The sequence below is a fragment of the Aquarana catesbeiana genome, linkage group LG13, assembly GCF_042186555.1.
Source record: "Aquarana catesbeiana isolate 2022-GZ linkage group LG13, ASM4218655v1, whole genome shotgun sequence".
NCBI lineage: Eukaryota > Metazoa > Chordata > Amphibia > Anura > Ranidae > Aquarana > Aquarana catesbeiana.
Window position 1 is genome coordinate 42,170,411 of NC_133336.1, and position 20,683 is coordinate 42,191,093.

The window sequence follows — 20,683 nt, forward strand, 5'->3', positions numbered from 1 at the left end:
TTTAGACACTGTCAGCTCATGATATACAGAAACAAGTGCAGACCTTGAACCGGTCTCTTCCGACCTCAGAGCCACTTACCAATGTTTCGGGAGAATCACATGTCTCTTCTGACCTATGATAGGTCTAGCTCTTTCCATCTCATTCACACAATACCAGGGCCCCATTACCATATTTATGCAACCAGTCTGTCAGGTTCTCATGCTTTGTGTCGTTACAACAAATACACTGTAGCTAATGCCTGATACATTCATGTCTTGGCTTTCTGGTGCTATGGTTTTATTTTTACAGACATTCATCTCTCCTTTTTCACCCTTGACCTCAGGACAATTGGTGGGGTGATATGAGCTGCTATTAGACCAAATCTGTTTATGGAGGAATAATGGGATGCAATGGATACTACATCCTTCTGATTGTTTTTTGATGTTACATAGATACACATTGGAAAATACAAAATAAATAAAAAAAATCTGCTGTAGATGAGAACTAAAAGTAAAACTAAAATTAAAAAATAAATGAACCAATAAATAAAAAAATTTAAAAAATATTAGTTTCTTATCCCTGCATGCATTTTGCGTATGGGTACATTGAATAGAATAGATAGATGAGTTCTAGAATAGTTACATTGCATGTAGATCCTAAAATTGACTAAATAAAGCCTGATTGTGCATTGGAACCCATTTTTTTTTTTATGTAAGGGGGTGAGGGGTTGAATTTTTCATTATTCAACTTAATGATCCTGCTAGTTTTGAGCATTGTTTTATTTATTTTTATTTTTTCCATAAAGATATTTATTAAAGATATTGAAAGACATTACAGATGTATCAATACAAAAGAGTAGGGCTCCAACTGGAGGTTACACATCATCAACATATTCAACAAGGTACTCCATGCATGAGCATTGTTTTATTTGATTTTTTTCAGTTTTATTTTTTTATTTCAACAATGAAGAATATGTTCAGTTTTCAGCAAGGTTGACTGTAGACCTTTGTATGTAGTAACTGGCACATGTGTGACCAATGTGTACAGCCTATTGGGGGAGTCTTCATCCTCATTACGCTTCCTGGACAAACGCACACAAATACGGTACGGAACATTTCTGATCCCGTTGGCCCAACATAGCTTTGTTCAGCTTGGTGTCAATACGCACATCAGGAATACGCATCTCTTTCATTACGAATTTGAGGAATTCTTTCAAAGCACAAGTTTCTTGAAGCCAACTCCATGGATCTGTTTGTGAATATTGATGGTGTGTTCCCTAGTAGCTACCTCATTGATGGCAGAGTGGCCCTTTTTCTTTTCACCTCCCTTCTTTGCTGGCGCCATCTTCTCCTAGGGACAACGACGGAAAGGGAGTAGAAGGGGATTGTAGTTTTGAGCACTTTGAATTGTTTCTGAGAGTAAACAACATTGTCGCCCTCTGCCTGCAGCGCACTGGGGCACGGCGTTGTCAGCCTATAGGGAGGAGCGTTGACTGGATGAGAAGGTAAAGTGGGGGTGCACTTCAATTGAGGGCCCAAGACACTGATGTAGAGATGGGGGATGGATCCAGTTCAGTTATGTGACCACTTGAGAACGTTTGTATACATTTAAGCATTTATAACTATTTTCATTTAGCTACTGCAACTCCGAAGTCCTGTTTACACCACAAGAGTCCATTCATTTTCAGGACCACGCTAGCCATTGGAGACTGTGTGATTTAGGCCTAATTTGACCTTTGACCCACCATGCTGCCGCTGTCAACTTTGCTTTAACAAGAGAATCGGTATGACAAGGAACTAGTGAAAGCTGAGGTTTCTTGGGAAGGATGAGATATGAAAAGAGATTCATATCATTATCCTGAAAACACAAAAAAACAAGCCAATAATGTCAACTGTCTGAGTCAGATCCAGCATATTGATACTTTGAAGTTGATTTACTAAAGGCTAAAATACTGTTCACAGCTCTGCCGACTTTCATCATCCAATCATGTGCAAGCAAATCTTCAAGCTATTTTTTTTTAACTTTACGTGCATGTGATTAAATATTCTTTGCAAAGAGACATTTATTTTATTCATTTATTTATTTATTACAGATAATTATATAGCGCCATCAGTTTATGCAGTGCTTATAAAGTCAAAAATATTGGGACACCTGCCTTTATACGCACAGAAGCTGCAATATTTTTGATATATTTATGCCTGCCTTTACACGCACATGAACTTTAATGGCATCCCAGTCTTAGTAGGTAGGGTCCAATATTGAGTTGGCCCACCCTTTGCAGCTATAACAGCTTCAACTCTTCTGGGAAGGCTGTCCACAAGGTTTAGGAGTGTGTCTATGGGAATGTTTGACCATTCTTCCAGAATCGCATTTGTGAGGTCAGGTACATCAGTTGGAAGAGAAGGCCTGGCTCATAGTCTCCACTCTAATTCATCCCAAAAGGTGATCTATCGTGTTGAGGTCAGGACTGTGCAGGCCAGTCAAGTTCCTCCACCCCAAACTCGCTCATCCATGTCTTTATGGACCCTGCTTTGTGCACTGATCCAAATAATTTGGTGGAGGGGGGATTATGGTGTGGGGTTGTTTTTCAGGGGTTGGGCTTGGCCCCTTAGTTCCAGAGAAGGGAACTCTTAAGGCATCAGCATGCCAAAACATTTTGGACAATTTTATGCTCCCAACTTTGTGGGAACAGTTTGGGGATGGCCCCTTCCTGTTCCAACATGACTGCGCACCAGTACACAAAGCAAGGTCCATAAAGACATGGATGAGCGAGTTTGGGGGGAAGGAACTTGACTTCATTAATGGCAGAGGTTGTTTTGCAGGAGAACATTGCTTTAGCTGCTGAAAGTGCTATATCAACCCATGCCTCTACCTGAAGTTTAGGAGGCACTGGAATGCTGTTTTTAGTTATACGTCCCTTGCCACCCTTAGTTGACATTTTTATTTCAAATAGTTGTTCCGCAAAAATTATTTATACTCGCTGTAGCAGTGTAGCTCATGTATGTGATCACAAAACCAAGACAATAATAGTTTTTATTTAAAGACACATGAATATGGAATTGGATACTTGAGCAGAAATAGCTTTTGCAAATAATTTAAAAAGTAAAACACGAGTGGAATTTTTTGCCAAAAAAACAAACAATTTTTTACATTAATATACAAGCTTGCTGGTGAAATGTGTCATATAAAGCAAAGTGGAAGAGAAAGGTTTACATAGTGCAGGATTTTTTCTTTAAATGTAAGAACAGCAAAAAAAAAAATGTCAATTATGTCTTGTCGAGTAACTTGCATTTGCAATTGTCTGAGATTTCTCCTTAAAAAACAAATACTGCAAAAAAAAAAAACACATTACATTGTGTAGTCTACATGCTTATAATAAATTGTAATTCTTAGATTGTAAGCTCTAACAAGCAAGGCCCTCTGATTCCTCCTGTATTGAATTGTATTGTTATGCCCCGTACACACGGTCGGACATTGATCGGACATTCCGACAACAAAATCCATGGATTTTTTCAGACTGATGTTGGCTCAAACTTGTCTTGCATACACACGGTCACACAAAGTTGTCGGAAAATCCGATCATTCTGAACGTGGTGACCTAAAACACGTACGTCGGGACTATAAACGGGTCAGTAACCAATAGCTTTTGTCTCTTAATTTATTCTGAGCATGCGTGGCACTTTGTGCGTCGGATTTGTGTACACACGATCGGAATTTTGTTGTCGGAAAATTTTATATCCTGCTCTCAAACTTTGTGTGTCGGAAATTCCTATGGAAAATGTGTGATGGAGCCTACACACGGTCGGAATTTCCGACAACAAGGTCCTATCACACATTTTCCATCGTGTGTACGGGGCATAACTATACTGTTTGCTCTAACATTGTAAAGCTCTGCTCAAACTGTTGGCGCTATATAAATCCTGTATAGTAATAATAATAATAAAGGTTTTAATTTGCAAGGGCAAAAAAAGGCTCCTAAATGTGGGTTTTATTTCTTGACCAGCAATAACACGATAACAGCATCATTTTTTTATTTTATTTCTACGGGGGGGGGGGGGGGGGGGGGTGCACAGGGCCAGTGCAAGGATTTTTATCTGCTCAGGTGAAGGTGCATTTTGTCTGTATAGTGGCTAGCAGTGTGTGAAAAAAAAAATCTACAGATCAGTTAAACATCTGAATCCCCAGCAAATGGCTGGGGATTCAGATTTTAACAACCCCCCCCCACCCCACATGCTGGTACACTTATGGTTATGTCGGTCCTGGGGGACAGAAAGATAACGGAGGGAAAAAGTTAGGGTGTGCAGGGGGCTTTGAGTTAAGTTGGGTTTGTGGTTAGGAGGGGGGTAGGAGGGAAGGGGGGAGCTGGGGGGCGGGTTAGAGTAAGACCCCTTTCACACTGGGGCACTTTGCAGGCGCTACAGCGCTATAAATAGTGCCTGCAAAGCGCCCTGAAAGAGCCACTGCTGTGTCTCCAATGTGAAAGCCCCGAGCTTTCACACTGGAGCAGTGTGCTGGCAGGTAAAAAAAGTCCTGTGAGCAGCATCTTTGGAGCCGTGTATACACCGCTCCTGCCCATTGAAATCAATGGGGCAGCGTGGCTATACCGCCGGTATAGTGCAGCTGCAGCAGTGCTTTGCTGTGGTTTTCAGCCGCTAGCAGGGGGGTAAAACCGCCTCCGCTAGCGGCCGAATTCCGCCGCTAAAATGACGGTGAAGTGGCGCTAAAAATAGCACCATTTTACCACCGCCGCCCGCACCACCCCAGTGTGAAAGGGGCCTTAGAGGTGTAGGGTGGGAAAGGAACTGGGGAGGAGAAGAGGGATGGAGGGCTGGGAGGAGAGATAGAATAAAAATAAAAAGGGGGGCGTTAGGTACCACACAACCGCAAAGTATTGCAATAGCAGCATGTGAACACCCCGTTTGCTACCATTAATGGGGGGCAGTTGATGGGGGTGCTAAAAACATGGCTCAACTGCACATTTTTATACCCCCACAACCACATGCCTAAACGCAGCCCAATCTTTCTCAAATGTCTGCATTATATGCCGATTCCTCGATTCCTCCAACTTGCTCCCCTTTTTATCCACCTCCATCCAAAAGAGGGCAGAGCAAGATGCCAGACATGCAAGCAATGCCTGTGTCTGCAGGCACTTTAATATTAAGATTTCAAGAGCACCTGTATTTTTTCCTCTATGTAGCCGAGATCTCTTTTGGCGGAAACAATAATGATCGCTGCCATCCCCCCGTGTTTTTATTCCCTTTTTATTTCAAATGGGTGTAGCTGAAGCTAAGATACAGTGAAATGTGTTTTAATTAGCCTTTTTTCTTACAGACATGTGATTAAATGTAAGGTGATGGCCAATTTTGATTGAGTAACTTACACTCTGTCTTCTTGTAGTTCTTAGAAGATGACAGTGCATAATAATTAAGATCTACAGCCCAACTCCCTTCTGTCTTACATGAAAGGAGAGTCGGAGTGCTCTAGGGGAGCCAGGCTTAGCGCTGTGTTACATTTGCAAAAAAAAAAAAAAAACGAGAAAACGAGTCCCAGCTTGGGCAATGTAACCTAAACTGAGCTTTGCTACATCATGGGATGTACTAGGACATGTCCACCGAAATATCTCTTACTCACACTGCAGAAGACGGCTCTGGATTTCCTGGATTTCCCAGCTTCCGACCCTGTTTTTAAAACTGAAGTTTAAAACGGAATTAAACCCAAAAGCAAACATTTATTAAATGTATTTATAAACATTTATTTATGTATTTATTTATTAAACCCAAAACCAAACATTTATTAAATTTATTTATAAACATTCATTTATTTCTCAACATTTATTATTGCAGCTTACCAATTCTTAGATGTGATGGCTGCATTAGATTTCTTTTTTTTAAAGTTTTCTTTCTTCTATTTTTATCTGGCGATCCAGACAGTAAGACTGTTGTTTTTCAAAAGAAAAAGCTTTCCAGCAGAATGTATCAGTTAAGCCTCGTACACACGATCGGATTTTCCGCACAAAACTTCAGACTTTTGTCCGAAGGGCGTTGGCCTGGAACTTGTCTTGCATACAAACGGCAAGGAATTGCCAACAAACACGAACGTAGTGACGCACTACGTGGCTTTTCAGCTCTTTAGCGCCACCCATTGGGCTCCTTCTGCTAACTTTGTGTTAGTAGAAGTTTGGTGAGTTTTGATTTGCACTTTTTAGTTTGCGCTTTTCATTTTGCGCTTTTAATTTCGCTCTTTTCATTTTGTGCTTTTCTGTTCGTTTCTGAACGGCCGTTCGTCAACCAGACATGCTGTGGAATCGGAGGAGATAACGTGTTATTTATTATTGGCCTTGGAGTTATTGTTTTGACCCAAGTCCAGTCCAGGAACAGGAGGAGGAGGAGTTCTCATGACCAATTATGTGATATGCCTTTGCTGCGGGAGCTCCAGGAGAATAATCCGGATGATTTTCGGAATTATCTCCGGATGACGGACCCCTGCTTTCACCAACTCTTGGCATTGTTGACCCCCTATATTGAGAAGCAGGACACATGCATGAGGCTTTTGTTTTATTTTTTGGTTGAATAATAATGATTTGATTTGTTATATTTTCTATATTTTTGGATGCATAGAATGCACTTTTTGGTTAAGTTCTATTGGCAGATTTTTTCCTGGGCATTCCCCAGGTTTTGTTGTTATCTGTTTGTGGCCTTCCAATGCCTCTTACTGCGATAGCCAGCTATAAGTGAGGGTGGTGGCAAGATTTTTGCAATCACGTGGGTGTGTGTGTTGGTCCAGCAACGCACCAGCACCTTTGCAGCCATTGTGCTACCTGCTGGGTGTTTGGTGTGTCCTGTACCTTTAAGAAGGGGTGGGCTCCCTTCAGTCCACCTGCCCTCACTTATCCATTAGAATGCATGTGCCTCCACTGTGGGGACACCCAAATTTTAGTGTTAGGACCACAGATTACAGGGTGCCGTGACGTGGCTCTGTGGCTTACGCATGCGTTTGCAAATGCGTGCGGACTGAACCCCTGTTTTTAACGCATACTGTTAGACAGGTCAATTGGTTGTCTGCGAGCTGGTGGTAAGTAGGCTTGGAATTTTTTCCTGGGCATTCCCCAGGTTTTGTTGTTATCTATTGGCAGATAGCATGTCTAATTTTATTTGTTTTCTTTTTTTAATGCACAATAAAAAAATTGTGGAGAATAATACTTGGATATGTGTTTTACTTCAAATGACAGTTTGGGAGTCGGCAGTTACATTTTAAAAAATACAATGTAAAAATTGACAAGGGACACCAACATAGTTGTATCTTTGATCTTAAAAACTACAGGATAATGGTGTTGTGGTAACTTGCCCAAAAAAAAATAACAAGCATAATAATATTATTCTTGATATCACTGGAAAAAAAAGCATTTGAAAATACGTTTGCAATAACTTCATCAGTATCACCAGCAAAGCAGCTTCATTATTATCCCATTAAAGAAGAAGAGAATTGTGTGCTGCATTTGGAAATTTCATAATTTGCCACGTCATGAATGTTAATTCCCCATTACGAGCGCTAGTTTACAAGACTGATCGCTTCTGGCTCGTCCTTGCTTCTGAGCATGCGTGTTTGTACTTTGGACTTTTGTCCGACAGACTTGTGTACACACGCTCGAAAAATCCGACATGTTGCAACACACATTTGTCCGTGGAAAATTTATAAACCTGCCATCCAACATTTGTCCACGGAAAGTTGGCCAACAATTGATGGAGCATACAAACAATTGGATTTTCCGCCAACAGACTGTCATCACACAATTCCCCTTGGAAAATCCGATTACGTGTATGAGACTTTGCACTTTTTTATTGAGCTTATTTGAGCTTTTTTCAGAATAAACATTTTTTTTTACATATCTCCCCCCTCCCCAGCTCATTTTTCTTTTTTTTTGTGTGTGTTTTCATGCTTTTTTTTTTTTTTTTTTTTAGCTTTTTCAAGCTTTTTCGCTCATTTTTGAGCACTTAAGCGTCTTTTCTGCTCGAAAGCCCCTCTCAAAAATGCGAGTTTGGTGGGGCTTTTTTTCTGCGTATGAGGGCTCAAGCACACTGCAGCTCAAAGATGCTCAAAGAAGCTGCACCTACATGCTTTTGAGCTCTCCTTTTTTTTTTGCCTAGAAACCCCCCTCCATGCACACTATGGCTTTTTCAGGCGTCTTCAGGCATATATTCCTACATATATTCCTACAGGCAAAAAAAAAAAAAACTCGTGTTTTTGAGAGGAGCTAATGCCCCAAGGAGCTCAAAAGGGCTCAAAAAAGCTCAAACAGGCTCAAAAACAGGCGAAAACGTTTGTTCCAGCTTTTTTTTTTGTGAAAAAAAAAACACTTTTGCTGAAAAGAAGCTCAAAGGAGCTTGAAGAAGCTTGAAGACGCTCAATAAAAACATGTGCAAGAGCACAAAAAAGCACAAGCTGAAAAGGCAGAACCCCCCCCCCCACACACACACACACACACACACACACACCAAACTCGTGATTTTAAGAAGAGCTTTTGAGCAGAAAACACACCCAAGGGCCCAAAAACACACAAAAAAGTGTGAAAGAGCATGAAAACCTCCCAAAAAGATCAGAGAAGCTTGAAAACGCACAAAAAATAGGAAAAATTACCTGAAGGGAGGGTTTGTGAAAATAAGACGCTTATGCTCAAAAAATCTCAAAGAAGCGCAATAAAAAAACGTGCAAAAAAGCATAAAAAAGCACAAGCTTCTTCAAGATTTTGGCAGAGAAATAAAAGCTCAAATGCCTGTAAAAGCATATTTTTTTGAGCGGCAGTGTGCATGAGCCCTTCACACTGATAGGGGTGCTTACAATGATCAGATTTTATTTCTTCAAAACGTTTATCCCAAAAGGAAAAAACTGTTTCTGTAACTTATTATAAAGTGTGAGCTGGGGTTTGGCTTTAATTTGTTGCTTCAATTTGTTTCAATCTGCTAGTACATCTAACCAGTGCCAAAATAAGGCCATCTAGAGCTTACATATACGGCAGCAAGGCGGCTCTGCTGCGCAGGATCACGTACCTTTTACCTAATGTCCAGCATGCACTGATATGTAGGCACATTTCTGTGCACAAGTGCACATCAGTGCCCACATCTATGCGCATTGGTGCTAATCGCTGGATGCTCTTCAGCTTTCTCATGACCCGTGTTCCTGCTTACTGACTGATCTTCCGTTGCTGACCTGGCTCGTTCCTGACTTTACTCTGTGGATTCTGGATACCGACCCTAGCTTGCCTCTGACTATTCTCTGCCTGCTTCCCTGGTACTGACCTCGGCCTGCTCCTGGACTTCTCTCTGCCTGATTCCCTCATACTGACCTCAGCCTGCTCTTGGACTTCTCTCTGCCTGATTCCCTCATACTGCCCCTGGCCTGCTCTTGGATTTCTCACTGCCTGATTCCCTTGCACTGACCTCGGCCTGCACCTGGACTTCTCTCTGCCTGATTCCCTTGTACTGACCTTGGCCTGCTCCTGGACTTCTCTCTGCCTGATTCCCTGCTACTTACCTCGACCTGCTCCTGGACTTCTCTCTGCCCGAATTCCCTGGTACTGACCTCGGCCTGCTCTTGGACTTCTCTCTGCCTGATTCCCTCATACTGCCCCTGGCCTGCTCTTGGATTTCTCACTGCCTGATTCCCTTGTACTGACCTCGGCCTGCTCCTGGACTTCTCTCTGCCTGATTCCCTCGTACTGACCTTGGCCTGCTCCTGGACTTCTCTCTGCCTGATTCCCTGCTACTTACCTCGACCTGCTCCTGGACTTCTCTCTGCCTGATTCCCTGCTACTTACCTCGACCTGCTCCTGGACTTCTCTCTGCCCGAATTCCCTGGTACTGACCTCGGCCTGCTCCTGGACTTCTCTCTGCCTGATTCCCTGGTACTGACTTCGGCCTGCTCCTGGATCTTGCTCTGCCTGCTCCCTGTCCACGCTGCTGCCTCACCGTGTATGACTCACCTTGATTATATCTCTGTCCATGGGAATCACCTGCTACCTAGCTAATGGGACCCATGCTTCTTTGAGCCTTGTACCTCTGTCATCACATTTAGGGGTGCTTGGACTAGAGCCACAAGGGAAGCCCTCTTGTCAACCTGGCCTCCAAGCAAGGTACGTTACTGACTCAGTTAAATTGATGATAGGCAACTCCTATCCTCATATTGATTAGTGGTTCCAAATTAATAATAACTACTGCAGTAGGGAACAGACACAAAAGATACGCTCAGCATCTTTCCAAATAACTGTTCTGCTTTATTATGACGCAGTTGAAGGTTTTTATACACATGATTACGTAGGTATCACATTAGTATTACTATGGACAAAAGCGGTGTTGATACGGGCCCTCAATCACACCACTCAGCGCCAGGACAAGATGTAGCCTCAACAGCAAGCAACAATTAGACCAAAGTGACCGTCCAATTTGTTAAATACAGACTGGCACGGAAAAAAGACAAAAAATAGCAGCTGTTTAAAATTTAAACATAAGACATAACCATCGCGGCATAGCCTACTCATATGAACAGACTATAATATACCACTAAATAGCGCTAGTGTTGAACAGAGATACATATGCATGCGGTCAACAACACATGAACAAAAAGTCCTTTTTGTAAGAAGCGGTGATGAATACAGAGTGTAATTAAAACAGTGTCCACTAGGTGTTTGTAACGCTGATCTTCAGTGTGCACCTTCCACCAATCAATCAGATCCCACCATGTGATGGCACACTTCCCTTAGGGGGTTAAACTCACCAGAACTAGGTAATATTAAAGCCTTCAGGGACAAACCAACCAATCCATGCACTGCTGCAACCACCACTTCGGAGAGTTCTCAGATGATCAGGGACCGAAATTAAACAAACAATGAAAGAAAGGGGTACATAGCGTAATCCTGTTTATTAAAAGTAGATCCTATCACATCACACATAAAAAACCCCCCTTCAATATAGGTTCGTACATTCACAAAACAGTCAACTAAGCATAACGATGGCGTTTACTTCACCGCTGTAGATACTGTAGCTTCTTTCATTGTTTGTTTAATTTCGGTCCCTGATCATCTGAGAACTCTCCGAAGTGGTGGTTGCAGCAGTGCATGGATTGGTTGGTTTGTCCCTGAAGGCTTTAATATTACCTAGTTCTGGTGAGTTTAACCCCCTAAGGGAAGTGTGCCATCACATGGTGGGATCTGATTGATTGGTGGAAGGTGCACACTGAACATCAGCGTTACAAACACCTGGTGGACACTGTTTTAATTACACTCTGTATTCATCACCGCTTCTTACAAAAAGGACTTTTTGTTCATGTGTTGTTGACCGCATGCATATGTATCTCTGTTCAACACTAGCGCTGTTTAGTGGTATATTATAGTCTGTTCATATGAGTAGGCTATGCCGCGATGGTTATGACATTAGTATTACTATTGTACGTTTATGGTAACAAGGGGCGTTACATAGGCAGGCTAATTCTAATCAGGACTCGAAAGAATGTAAACATGTACTGAAAACATTATTAGTGCCGTGTGCACAGTGAGGGGGCAGTGTGCAATACATACAAAATAGAATACAGTTATATACAGAACTTAAAAAATTTCCATTACAGTCTCCCCTCTTTTGATAAATATTTTGATCACTAACCATACGTGCTATCACCTTTAACCTGGAACCTCCACACGCTTAGGTGGAGGTAGTCCTGGCCAAGGAGGCAAAAAACTCCACTGTGGAGAAAATAATAGCTGAGCAACTTTTTCATTACAAAATGACCTTTCATTGCGAAAAACAAATGATAGATAAAACATATTTACAGAGTACTGGCTGTACACTCCTGTGGCCAGAATGGCCTTCTAGCTGAATTGTGGGCATGCTGACTTATCAGCATATGTAAACACAGACAATTCTACATAAAATGGAAGATGTGCAAAAGACAAATATGACTTCAACATGGCTAAACTATTTTTCAAATATATATATCCCTTACAATTAAAGTAATTGAATCAAAAAGTACCCTAGACCAGGGGTCTTCAAACTGCGGCCCTCCAGGTGTTCAGGAACTACAATTCCCATCATGCCTAGTCATGTCTGTGAATGTCAGAGTTTTACAATGCCTCATGGGATGTGTAGTTCTGCAACAGCTGGAGGGCCGTAGTTTGAGGATCCCTGCCCTAGACTGTGATCACAAGAGGGAAACAAATCAAACACAGAGATTTCTTTAATTTAGCCATTTTTGCAGTGTCTGGTGTGGATCCAGCTGACTTTTCCTTCAAGTTTTGCAAAAACTGTACATGAAATAGATGCTGTATTGAGTCTCCAAACATTTCCTTATATATAAATGTCTCTTAACAATCCACAAGTCACCTGGCTTTAGTTTCAGATCCTTCCAAACTTTTAGGATCTGGAATTGTGGAGAAAACACATAAATGAGTTTGTCAAAAAACCTTAAAAGATCAGCAACGTTCTCTGTGAGATCCGAATGGAGGACTTCAGCTGCTGAGACAAAATATAAGCAAGTGAGTAACACACTCCCAAACCAAATCCTATAGGGAGAGAGTCCAACATCCCCCTTAGGGGCTTGATAAAATAAAAGAAAACATTCAGGCAAAAATCTTCTAGTTTCTTACTCTACTTTTGGAAAAAACGGAATCACGCTGGAAGGGAATAGTAACCGTGCATGTGATCACCAATCCACAATGATAATCGGTATGTGAATAAACACAATGTGGTAAAATAAAACACAATTAAAAAAACATAAAACAGATAAGCAATTGATAGTCCATCAAAAGTGCATTATTGATTTGCAACAGTGAAAGCAAAAATTCATGTGTATATAGTTCATATAAATCACCCAAGTGAAAACATCAAAATAATCTGGATGTCCTGCTGTAAAAGGTAAACGTGCTTGATCCACCACCATGCATAAAGACTGTCCGCTTACCAGAAATTCATGACCCCCCACTACAGAGGGTCAAAAGAAGCTTGTTTATACATAGTGATCCGGATCACAATCAATGGATAAGAAGCCTTGCATTGGAATGGGACGTCAAAAACCTTGGTGCCGTGATGGAAATAATCACGCTGACAGATAACAGGGCATCAGCCCACAGCAGAGTGGATATGGCATGAAAGATAAAAAAGCTCCGATAGTGTAAAATCATTTAACTTTATTAAAATAATCAAAAGTATTGCACTCTACTTTGTCCGCTACATTATAGACAGTAGGGGGTGTAAAAATAAAACCTCAAAACTTCTAGTAAGGACTCCCTTATAAAAATGATTTCCTCTGTTACTCTCTGTACTTTCTGCACTCTATATTTACAAACTACTTCTGATAACACTTTTTACTGTGGCCTTTGCAGTAGCATTTGCCACTGGACATCCAGAAAACATGCCCATACAGACAAAATGCATACTCGTAAGATCCTGACTTGGGCATCTGGATATATCTTTTTTTTTTAATCTCTGGAAGGGATGTTCAGCTTTTGGTAACACCTTTGGTAACAGGTAAAACAAGAAGTGGTATGTTATAAAAACAACTGTGGAGAACCCTGGCTCTATCCCATGCTCATTTACTAAGGCAGCCATAACTGCTTGTGACTGATGACACGTTCCATGTGTCAAGCTGGAGGGAAAAGAGTGGCTGGCAGACATAAATGATCACCTTTTCCAAAGTCCTGTTTCATAAGAAGTTGCCCCCTATGGACCACTCGTTTTTCTCGTTCTGGGGTCCTTAAAGTTGAATTATTAATCACAGCTATACTGGGCCAGAACTAGGGTGGAATCTGTGAGTTGCACAGACCCATCAAGTGTCCGGGGCTGTAACTGCAGCATCCTTAGTCACCTGGTCTGCTTCCATGTGTGAGTTTTAATGTTAGTATGGCTACCTCAGCAAGAACCTGGAAGGCTGAAAACAGCCGATCAAATTAACTTGGCATGCTTGATTGGTTTACCTGCCGAAGTAAAAACAAACTTCTGGCCCTTCAAATGGAACCAAAAGCTCTCGATATCTCGACTATCTATATAAATATACATTCTTTTTATAGCTCACAGGCTTTGCTAAAACATGGAGCTCTGCTTCTTGAGCTGGGGAAAAAAAGGGATCCAATGACTTTGAATACAGAGTATCCTTCTGGGTGATAAACTGCATCCTCAAATCTACAAAAAATTAAATATCTGGGTCTTCAGGGAGTGTGTCCTGCACGGGGCTCACAGCAGCTGATTCCTACACCATTAATTTATCACATGTGGTTTCCTTTGTCTCCAGCCTCCTCCAATAGAGGCAATAAGGTGGCTGGATTCAAATTTTTCATTGTTAGATTTGTACATAAACAAACTCATATTTTAAACCTTTCATTAGACAAACATTTAGTTAGCTGTATATTTGCTGCGCAGAATGTCGGACCATTAAAAATTAAATGTTTGACCAAAATAACATCTAACTTTGTCTAATAGCACCTTTGCATAAAGCTACAGCTCTGATATATCGGGATGAACCCTCCATTACTGGGTCCAGCTTGCATAAATATAATACAATGGCTTGTACAATGGTGCATGCCACCACATGGACTTATCTCTTTAATTTACAACTTTAATGAGTGCTGGGAGCCGAGCTATCACTTTACTTCTGGTGCTCTGATGCTGGACCTTTTTTTTCTTCGCTCCAGCAACTGCAGAGTCATATGCAGCTACTCTGCTTCTCCTCCCCTCCTCTTCCGGAATCACAGAGCAAACCCATTGACAAAATACAAAGGCTTCTGTGAATGGACAGCAGATGGGGGAGGCAAGCAGAGCTGCTGCTGCATGATAAAACAGTGTTTCTCCTGTCAAAGTGCCAGGAGTCTAGCAATAGCTGCACTCTCGGCGCTCAGTAAAGCTATCACTTGTAAATAAAAGAGACAAGTCCACAGGGTGGTTTGCAACTTGTTGGATTTAACTTACAGTAAGCCAGAACATTTTAGAAAGTGGCTGAATTCCTGGAGCTCAGCTTTGAAATAAAAAAAAGCAGCTCAAGCTGTAATACTCACCTTCAACCTGTAGTGCTCCCCAGCAGTAATCTCTTTTCTCAAGATGTCCTCATTTTTCTGGGTTGACTGAGGCCCATGGTTTTTCAACCTGAAAGACTGAGGAAATTCAGTGAGTGCAGATTACTATTAACTTACTGTACCTCCTGGGTGGAAGTCGCTATGGCACCCTTATCATGCAGTGTTATAATGCAGAGAGCGGTGCTGATGCCACCACTAGGGTGCTTAGCCTAGGGTTGAGGTTTAACCCTTCCTGGCCTCACCTTCTCTTCTTCATGCAGCTCCTTCGCCCAACTTCGCCTTGTTCCTGTGCCCCTCTCACGTTCTCTGTCAGTTCCTCACTTTGCTCTTTTTTCACATCTCTCTCCCTCCTCTCTCTCCTTTCTCTCTGCTTCTGTCTCTTGTTCTCTCTCTCTCTCTCCCTTACATACAAAAAAAATATCCCAAGCAGAGAAAACTGAATTTTATTACGTTATTACATTCAGCTACCAAGTTTTGCTGTTTTCCTCTGTAACAGGAAGAAATTTCTTCTATTGAAATGCTAATGTTAGAGTAAACTGCATAATAATACAGCATCCCCTATGGGCCCATGTATAATTTACACATAAAATGAAATCGCCATGCCCCATGTTTCTGGGCATATTTGTTTAATTATCTTTTCTTAAAAAGCTTTTTCAATTAATTTTCAATATTTAAAATAGGAATAAAAATGTCAGTTTATTGGCGTACCTGGTAATTAATTATGGATCTGGGAATAATTATTTAATCTATTAGTGCAATTCTGTTTGGTTCAGACATTCCTAACCGCTGCGGTTTCTTTTACACGTGGCGGCGGTTTACAGGTAACCGCAAAACATGTGGCCATCTCCACAATAGAGGAACGTATTCAGCCTATGAATGTCTGTTTTACTCCCAGCAATTAAATTTAGAGGAATATCTGCTTTCTCTCTAAAATTAGAGGTCAGTATTTGCAGGTCCATAAATTAAAAGGGCATTCGTTATTTTAAATAAATGAATAAGTAAAGTGGCTAAACAGGAATATTTCAGTACTTAGTTCCTCCCGAGGCTGCACTGAAAATGCTATCCCCTACTCCTGCTGCAAAGTTCCACCTTCTGCCTCTATCCTCCACTATCTGACAAGTATATACCTTTCTTCAACTGCAGGTTTAGGTAGAGAATGGAAGATACAGAACTTCTGTCAGATTGTCATTGCTGTTTTTGTCCCCACAGGAGTTATTTTGCCAAATTTTGCCAATGGTTTCAACATATGCTGGTGGTTAGTAAAGTAGCACTCTTTACATGACTGGCCAGTGAAGAAGTGCCCCTTACATTAATAGTAAGCGGTGAACTGTCATCTTATACTTGTGGTCAGTGGTGTAGTGCCCCTCCTATGTTGTTGGTTGGTGGAGAAGTGCCTCCATTTTTGAGTAATGACCAATTTTCCATGTTTCACCATATGCTGATGGAGAGATAAACAAAAGAGACCTTGGGATTGTACGGATGAGGGGGAGAGTGGAAGTAAATTACCTAAGTTACCTAAGGAGTAAGGAGGGAAGAGGGTTTTTTTTTTTGAAAGGGATAATATGATTGGTAATACAGGTACCCAGGAGTAATAAAAAATATACTTTATTAGAAATATACAAAAGAAATATTTAAAACAGTGAACAGTTCATACAAAATATCTAGACCATATACATGAGTGTTTTAATCAAGGAAAACATGCATATACGTGGTACTTGAGAACCCAACATGTTTCGGATAAAAAATGCAAGTCCTTCTTCAGGGGTTTCATCCAACCTTTGGCCCTTGGCTTTCACTATATAAGCCTATATGTGGCTATATATATTTAAACACAATGCGTAACTGATGCTGTGGTGACTAGGATTTGGAGCACCATCTGTTAAGCTACCAAGTTACAGTCCGGCCTGGGATATGCACACATTTCTGTAGTGATAATACTGGGGGATCTTAGAGCCTCCCGGATGCATCAAACACGGGAATTCCGTATATTATATAATATATACATATATTTCTCGTTTTCCCAAGTTCTTATCATGATTGTTTGCCCTTATAAGCTCTTATGACCTACCATTTATAGCTATATGTATAATGTATACTGTATATGCGTACTAATGATTGGTATATTCTACCTATGTACCCCCCCAGATCATACAATATCCTTACAGGAAACCCCTGAAGAAGGACTTGCATTTTTTATCAGAAACATGTTGGGTTCTCAAGTACCACGTATATGCATGTTTTCCTTGATTAAAACACTCATGTATATGGTCTAGATATTTTGTATGAACTGTTCACTGTTTTAAATATTTCTTTTGTATATTTCTAATAAAGTATATTTTTTATTACTCCTGGGTACCTGTATTACCAATCATTTTATCCCTTTCAAACCCCCCCCCTCTTCACTCCTTACTCCTTAGGTAATTTACTTCCACTCTCCCCCTCACCCGTACAATCCCAAGGTCTCTTTTGTTTATCTCTCCAAAAATTATTGTCGGGATGTGGTGAAGGGGGTATCCACTTACCTGTATACCTCATGTTTGGCAGTGTATCAATTTTTTAAAAATTAAACACCATATGCTGATGGTTAGTATAGTAGCACCCTTTACATTATTGGCCAGTGAATAAGGGCCTCTTACACAGGTATTCAGTGGTAAAGTGCCATCTTATGTTGGTGGTCAGTGGGGTAGTGTCCACCCTATATTGGTGGTCAGACAGTGATGAACTGCCCCCTTACATTGGTGTGTCACTGGTGTAGTACCACCCCGTGTTGGTGGTCAGTGGTGTTATGTGCCTTCTTTATGTTGGTGGTCAGTGGTGTTGTGTGCCTTCTTTATGTTGGTGGTCAGTGGTGTTGGGCCTCTCTTGTGTGTAGCAAAGTTCCTCATTACATTGCTGATCATGGGTGAAGTGCCCTTTACTTTAGTAGTTAATGCTAACCCCCCCCCCCCTTACATTCAAGGTCAGTGGGGTCTTTCCCTCTTGCTAAACAGAGCTTTCCTGTCAGTGGTTACCTTTGTGTTGTCCTGTCAAGTGACATCTTCTCCACAATTATGGAGGCCTGGTAAGGCAGTAGAGACTTCCAGTGGACAGTGCCTCTATGCATGTCCACTGGAGATCTCTTCTCCCTGACAGAGGCTTGCAGGTCCGCTGATAAGGGGTACAGCTGAGCCTCCTGTTCAGGACCCAGGTCCCATCAGCTATGTAGGGGGGCCTGGGCAGTGAGGGGAATTAGATCATGGACAGGACAGGGAGGGTGATAGGGGCGGCGGCGGGGCAATTACTGAAAGCGATCCTCTGTCATTCCCCCTGCAGCACCTGAAAGCTGTAGGGAGGGAGAGGCGGAGAAGCCGGCTTTACCTCCTCTCCATCCTGCCTTCCCCTTCCCTAATGTTGTATTTGTGTCTGTTAATAAGGATTTTAGTGTATTTTTAGCAAAAATATCTTGTTGATACACTGATACAGTGGGGGGTGGGAGTCCTGCCAGGTAGGCTGGTAGGTGGGCACAGTGATTTCTTACAGCAGTCCTAAAGGCATGTTCCTCAGGTGCTAGGGTCTATTGACACATGTGGTCACAAACGGAAAAAGGAGAATGGCTGGGAAGGCGAGGGGGTTCTTTTGCTGACAGTATAAGATTGTAAAGGGTGCGGAAATGCAGAAATTCACTGTTTCTACAGTTCCTAAAACAGCATTAAGCAGGTGAGGCAGACCAGTATTTGAAATCCTGTTCTCTTCCAAATCTAGAAGGCTAATTCAAGTTTCTGCCTTGGCTTGTCCTGGTCTCTTCATTGTGTATAAACATGGGATCAACAAATAAGGGCACATCCTTGATTCTTGAAAGCGCCTGCCCTGCCATTGACTGCTTTTCCACCAATACATTGCAAGGCCCGGGTCATCATTTTCCCTTCCTGTGTCTTTGGATGTAGACCTCCTGGTTGATGTGCTTCCAGTTCCACTGTCTTTGGGCTGCTGGGCGGAAGCTAATGTGAAACCTGAAATGCATATCCCAGAAGGTACCAGATACATATTATTCTCGCCCAGGTGGAAAAGTACGATTTTGGCTTGTGTTTGGCTTTAAAGCCGTACTGTGCCATTCAGCCACAAGGAACAGGGGAATGTTGTCATGTACCAACCACTGGTGTCACTTTCAACATTGCAGCCTTGAAGTGGAAAGACTTGTCCTTGCACTAAATGGAAGCAAATTGGGGTTCCTGTTTCAATTCTAATCTAAATGTCCATGAAATCAAAGAATATCTTTTTTTCAGCTATCTACATTCAATTGAATGATATTTTTCTACCTCCCAGCTCGTCAAAGTAGTTGGCTTTTGCACTGCACTAAAAGGTCTATCAAACGGTGCTTGCTTTTATGAGACAACATTAAATGACACGTCTTTCTAAGGTGATAGGCCGATTGTAGCACAACGCGACACGGCAAGTTTATCTGTGGAATATAAAACTCTTTACTGAGTTTTAATCACTCCTTGCCCTGTGTAGGGCCCCTTTGCCGCGTGTTTTCTCTAATTAGGCAGCTCTATGAATTAACTAGATAGTGATCTATTCTTGGATTTATCAAGAATTTTACTACAAGTTAATCATACCTGAAATGCCTCTGAAAATGAAGGTGGGAGAAAAGCTCTCATCACACGTGTGCAGTAAAACCAAGAAGTGGCATATTTATAATGACATAAAAAGGAATATTAAATTAATGATCATTATAGTTAAGTGGCGAAGATAAAAATCAAAGAGGCTAGGTAGCGAGGTCCCACTACACCAGCGAAGCGTGCCTTTGTATCTGCACAGAAATAATTCAGCAATAACCTCTGTAGTTGTAGACGGCTGTGTCAATATTAATAAAAATAGGACACCGCCCGTGTGAATTACATTTAAAATAAGGATTAAAAAAATGGTTAAAAAATACATGTTGTACATATGAAAGAGTGATGCATAATTTAATAAGACATGGTAATTTTTATGAGAGCTTTTCAGATTCAGACGAAAATAGGACATTTTTATGGCATAGCAGCAATGAAAGTGGTTAATTTTTTGTCAGAACTAAAAATTCTACTTAAAAAAATATTCATACAAATAGTGAATAATACATACTGTGTAGGAATTAAGCCAAATTCCAGATTAAGCCAAATATTCCAAATTAAGCCATCAGTTTGAGCTCGCAGTTCATTTTCACACATTTTCTTTTTCTCATCTGTTGTGAAAAGTGCTTATAGTTGCTTATAGTGCACAGAAGCTCAAGCTGATGTGCATAGACAAGTGAGTAAGTGATTCTTCCACTTTCTTCCTCTACTTCTTCTGACATTTCAATCAGAAAGGAAATACTAAAACTGGAGAATGCACAATCTGGTGCAGCTGTGCATGAGAGTCAATCACTCTCCAGTTTTAGTAAATAAACCCAATTGTCTACCACAAACCTCTGGGAATCCTTGGTATTACATATTTATATATATATATATATACGCACAAAAAAAGTAGAACAGTTCTAAAACAATAATGTATACTGATATAGTACTTACATGTGATCTTATGCTTAAATTAGTAGTATAGCCAAAGCTCGTTTGGCTGTACTTCTCCTGTGGGTGACAGGGGTGCAGTTTGTTCTGCACTCCTGTGACTTCCTTTCAGCCAACAGCGTGCTAAAGTCAGCT

General features: G+C 41.3%; 1 pseudogene; it reads right to left on the minus strand.

Annotated features, from left to right (window-relative positions):
• Nucleotides 1-898: 898 nt before the first annotated feature.
• LOC141117020 (large ribosomal subunit protein eL31-like) lies at nucleotides 899-1,331 on the minus strand (annotated as a pseudogene).
• Between the last annotated feature and the right edge of the window lie 19,352 nt (nucleotides 1,332-20,683).